At 39.6% G+C, this 5,877-nt stretch overlaps 1 pseudogene; it reads right to left on the bottom strand.

Annotated features, from left to right (window-relative positions):
* Positions 1–3,168: 3,168 nt before the first annotated feature.
* The window catches only part of LOC103076724 (mitotic checkpoint serine/threonine-protein kinase BUB1 beta pseudogene), a 4,781-nt pseudogene continuing 2,072 nt past the window's right edge, over positions 3,169–5,877 (bottom strand).

Here is a 5,877-nt window from a genome sequence, read left to right as displayed (position 1 = left end):
CCCTGAGGGGGCTCAAGATGGGAAAGAACAGGATACTGGCCTTGGATAGCCAAGGCGCATATCAAAGGCAAGGTGTCAGTGAGCCCAGACTCTTGCATCTACCTGTTCACAGAAAAAAGCTCAATTCATTAACGTGAGATGTCGGGTTTTCTTTAATTAACAGTAATCTTTTGATGTTCTGACTACCTGATTTTGTCGCAGAACTGCTATCTATCCTTTAGAGCAGTCCCTCAGAGCTGCTGCCTCCTGGGCTTGCGTCCTCAGAAAGTCTGCCAAATAAAACAATTCTCAACTTTGAGGTTTTGCTTTTTTTTTTTTTTTTTCACTCCACAGTTTTGGTGACCATGGAGGGAACCAGAGCAGACTTCTCCTCTTTGCCTGAACTCTACGAGGAACCGGACCCTTGGTACTGGCAGAGACCTCTTGTGCCCATCCGCCTCCTTGGAGAGTTCATACGAACTTGGGTGAGTCTCTCCTGGTTCTTGGATCTCCTGATTATTGGTTGATTATCCTGAGTTTTATTTGGCAGTGTCTAACAGATGCCTGGCTCCCCAGTTTAAAGACATCGGGGAGTGACCTCCCTAGTTGAAAGATACTAGGGGAGCCCAGTTGAAAGACACTGGAAGAAAATGGCCCCCAGCTGAAAGATACTGTGGGAACCTGGTTGAAAGACACTTGGATATGCTCAGTTGAAAAGATATTTGGGGACTTCCCTGGTGGTCCAATGGTTAAGCCTCTGCGCTTCCGCTGCAGGGGGCACGGGTTCCATCCCTGGTCAGGGAAGTAAGATGCCACACCGCGCGGCCAAAGGAAAAAAAAAAGTACTGAGCAGTCTGGGCTGAATGTTTAGATAAGATGTTTTCCTCAAATTGGCTACCTTAATAAGAATTTGTCAGGATAAAAGTGCACTAGTAAATTTTATCCCCGACGAATTCAACTTTAAAACGGGAAATAGATTCTCTCAAACAAAAACGAAGGGCATCAGAAAACCAACCTCCGATTAACACTCCAGCCAGATTCATGAATGTACTGAGCTCATACTTGCAAGTACCTACTTAATTGGGAGTCAAAGGAAATCTCACCCTGAAAATGACTCAGATTGGGCTCATTTATTGAATACGCAGTTAAGTTAGAAAAAGCCGGCTTGATAAAAACATCTTTTCAAAATTCTGACCTTAAAAAAACAAAAACAAATAAAACTTCTGGGGGAAGTTTCATTTCTCTTCCTGTGTATTTGAGATGTAAATGTTCTACCTGATCTTCCAGCCTTTTGCGTGTATGGCTTTTGAGAACTTGGTCTCTGCCATCCAAAAGATGCACATTTGGTGTACATTTGGCAGCCAATCAAATAGACTGGGACTCTGAGCAGTCTTTTGTCTGGCTGTACCAACTCTCGGGGATTTTTTGCCATCTTAACCTTCATTGTGTCAGCCTGTACAAGAAAGGCCTTTACTTTCTTAGACTATTTTTGGGAATAAACTTTCTGGATCTTGTTTAGGCAGCAGCCTTCACACTCTCTTGTGGGGAATGCCTCTTGCATCTTATTGGTTTGAGTCAGTATTAAGATACATCTCATTAATGGCCAGATGATGGAGCCTTTAAATTGGGAAAACTCTGAATTGGTAAAGTTTTAGGGAGCTCTCATTATAACTAGCTGTTTTATTAGTACCTATGAGAGAAAAAAAAAGGTGGGAAAAAGATATATAATGGTTAACCCAAGAACTCCCTTAGTTTAAAACAACCCCCCACCCCCCAAAAAATGGTTTGGGAAGCCTTATTGTGGTCTCTGCTTCCCCTCAATGGGTCTTATGGATAACAATAAAAACAGAATAATTAATTTTAATTAGGTTGACAGGAAAACAAGAAAAAAGTGAAGGGAAAGTCTAGGGACTTTTTCCCAACAAGTTGGAAATTTTAAGGTGGTTACTTAAAAATGGAATAAATAAAACAGACGTTAATGGGATTAAATTAAAGGTTTGATACAAAACTACCTAAGGTTGGATGGGCCAAAGGGACCCACTATTGGTTCCCAACATTAAAGGGCCCCAAACAAGTCTGCTCTATTTATTACCTCAGTTTAAAAAAATATATTTAAAGGGCTGGAAAAAATTACACTGAGATACTTGACCAACAATTACTTGGGGCAACAGGCCAATTAATCAATTTAAAGATTGACAAAAGCACCTGAATTCCTTGGTGCCCAGTGGACCAACCGGGGAGTCTCTGTCTTGCAAATCTTGACAACCGAAATGTAAATACAGCCCACAGAAACCTGAGACTGAGCCTAATTAACTCAATCAGAAAGAACCTGAAACTAAGGAAGAAAAAAAGGAAAAAGTGGCCTTTTTAAACTCAAACAGCTGGAAAGTCTCCCTCAGCCAAAATCTAATTCATAGCCTCCTTAAGGTTTATCAAGGACAAATACAAATCTTAAGTCTTTTCCATAAATAGTAAAGGCTTAGTCATCTGAGCAAGCAAATTTAATCCATTCCAACTGTTATTTATAAACTAGTAAGTTTATATTGTAATAACTGACTCATAACTAAGTTTTTTTTTTTTTTTTGGGCTGTCCCACACAGTATGTGGGATCTTAATTCCCCATCCAGGGATCAAACCCACGTCCCTTGCAGTGGAAGCTTGGAGTCTTAAACCACTGGACCAGGGAAGTCCCAATAACTAAGTTTTGTTTTTTGTTTTTAAACAAATACTATTTTATTCTTTACAAAATACATAGTGATCTTAAGGGTACAGGTCACAAATTACAAACGGGAAAAGCACAGGGAAAAGTTGAGACAAATGCGTTAAATGACAACAAGGTTGTGTTCACCTAGAAGGGTGGGATAGGGAGAGTGGGAGGGAGACGCAAGAGGGAGGAGATACGGGGATGTATGTGTATGTATAGCTGATTCACTTTGTTATACAGCAGAAACTAACACACCATTGTAGAGCAATTATACTCCAATAAAAATGTTTAAAAAAATGACAACAAGGTACCCATTAATATGGAATCCATTTAGAATAAAACAGTTCTTTGTTAGACAAGGCCAAGAGGAGGTACCTTGTTGAGTAGAAAATGCCAGTTACCAAAAAGTAGAAAAGTGTTAGTAGTCTACCTATATTAAATCATAGCATATACAGGTCCAGTGTTCCACAGTACAACCATTGGTTTTAGGCAGGAATCTGCGAGAGACTTGACTGCTTATCTTGCTGGAAGAGGAAAGCCCCAGGACTGATTAACTTCCCTACCTTCCATAAAGCTTTGTTCAGGTGACTTTGGAATGTGGTGTCAAACACCCTATTCATTTCTGCTGCAAGTTCCCGCAGAACAGACACTGTGGACTCATCCCTGGCATTCAGAATCCGCACAAAGAATTTATTCCACAGTTCACCTTTTAGCTCAGAAATATTTTGGCTAAGTTTCCAGAGGGACCCATCCCAGAAAACCTGCAGGTGTTCCTTGAACAGTAGTAAATGTGCTAAATCTGCTATACCAAACAGGGAGAAGAACAGTTAGCCCGGATCTTTTGTCCTTCCAGGATCTGTACAGTCTGAAAGCCGCTGAGGTTAAAAACGTCTAGCTGTGCCCTAAGGTCAACACTGTAGGAAAAGTCCACTATCTTCAAAGCTTGATTGTTCCTATTACAATCATAGGGATCGTGGATTCTGTTTCTAAGAATCAGACTCCTTGGACTCAAGTCACCATGGACTATTTCTGCTTTGTGTAGTTTCTCCACCATTGTCAAGAGGTTATAAATAATCAACACTGTCATTTCATGGGTAATAAACTCACTGTATTGAAGAAGATCCTGAAGGGTGAAGGAGTTTATATGTTGGTGCCAAACGATACAGACATCTTGGTACTGATACCAGCTACACAAATTATCACACTCCTTATTTAAACGTTCCTTTAAATTGAAGTTGATAGAAAAGTCCCATGGGGCAGGTTGAGAAGATACCTTTATTATGGTTAACTTTGCAGAGTTTCTTGGCGTCACCCAGAATAATTTATGGTCTTCGCATAACAGGTATTCTTGTTTAATGCAGTCATCCTCATGATCTAATTCAATTTCCTTCTCTATTTCCAAATTAGGCGTTGGTCTATCTTCTTCAAAAAACTCTGGGATTTTAGTAGTTGTCTGTGGTACTCTGAACACCAGGGTGACTGAGTAGGGCTGTCTGTAGTCTTACTAGTGAGCTCCAGTTTCTCAGGAATTTGAAGACATTTGATGGAGGAGGTGCTTGTAACTGAGGCAGAAGATCCAGAGAACCCAGAGGAGTGTGTGGCTTCATGGCTGTCTTCAATAATTGGGCCCCAAACTGCCAAACTCCACACTCCAGAGGCCCTCCTTTCCACATGCTGCCTCTCCCCTTCTGCGCAGTTCCTCCCAATAACTTAAGTTTTAAAGTGAAGCTATGAGATCTCTAGTTTTGTCTGTTTATGTGTCTGTGTGTACATTATTATGAGACATTATTATGAGAAGTATGTACCTCTAGAAATATTATCGAAATTAAAATTTAAAAAGAGCTCTATATAATTGACTTAAAAGTAAGGTGTTACAAACTAAATATTTCTAAATATAAAACAAAGTCAGAATGAATTTCAGGTTTATGTGATCTAAGAAATATTCAATATTAATGTCTCATTTTTAAAAATATGTTTTTATTGACATATAGTTGATTTACAATGTATTAGTGTCAGGTGTACAGCAAAGTGGTTCAGTTTTATATATATACTTTTTTTCTTTTTCAGATTCTTTTCCTATAAAGGAAAAGAAAATATTGAGTATAGTTCTCTGTGCCATACAGTAGGTCCTTGTTGGTTATCTATTTTATATATAGTATAACATCTGGTATTAAAGCTAGCTTAAGCTCACTGACTTAATTAATATAGACATGTCTTACTGTACTGTACCTAGGTTTACTAAAGGTCAATACATTCATGTCTTTTTTTTTTTTTTGGCTGTGTTGGGTCTTCGTTGCTGTGTGTGGGCCTTCTCTAGTTGCAGTGAGTGGGGGCTACTCTTCTTGGTGGTGTACGGGCTTCTCATTGTGGTGGCTTCTCTTGTTGTGGAGCACGGGCTCTAGGCGCACGGTGTTTGGTAGTTGTGGCTCGTGGGCTCTAGAGCACAGGCTTAGTAGTTGTGGCTCGTGGGCTCTAGAGTGCAGGCTCAGTAGTTGTGGCGCACGGGCTGAGTTGCTCCACGGCATGTGGGATCTTCCCGGACCAGGACTTGAACCCGTGTCCTCTGCATTGGCAGGTGGATTCTTAACCACTGTGCCACCAGGGAAGCCCTGCATTCATGTTATTTCTGTTACAGACTTTGTCAACAGCAACAACAGCAACAAATTAACGTGGTAGGATAATATTTTCATAAGTTATAAAATGAAGGTAAATGAGATAGGAGTTTTCAGGTGAACTCTTTTAGAAATAATTATATCTTGGGTATGTCTGTCTAAAATAGTTTCTCTAGATTTTTGGTAACTTGAGTTTTGCTAAGTTAAGTTAAATGATGGGAATTTATTGAATGTCCAGTTTGTTTCAAATGAGATAAAATGCTGAAACATTAATTGCTAAGCAGGTCTAAAGTTAATCACTTTATTCTTCTTAGGAAAGGAAAAACTAAAGATGTCTGGGTTTATTACAAACATACCTTGTACCACATTGAGGAAAGAAATTATTTTATATGTTTCTAGAGGTTATGGGATACTCCAATCAGGGAATGTTGGTATGACAAACAGCTTATAATTACTTGCTGCTTGTTGGTTTGTGCTAGAGATTAAGTTTTTATATGGTTTTTTTTTTTTTTTTTTTTTTTTTGCAGTACACGGGCCTCTCACTGTTGTGGCCTTTCCCCTTGTGGGGCCCAGGCTCTGGAC

Source organism: Lipotes vexillifer, unplaced genomic scaffold, assembly GCF_000442215.2.
Source record: "Lipotes vexillifer unplaced genomic scaffold, Lipotes_vexillifer_v1.1 scaffold4, whole genome shotgun sequence".
In the NCBI taxonomy this organism is placed as follows: domain Eukaryota; kingdom Metazoa; phylum Chordata; class Mammalia; order Artiodactyla; family Lipotidae; genus Lipotes; species Lipotes vexillifer.
This window is presented reverse-complemented; position numbering and strand designations above follow the sequence as displayed.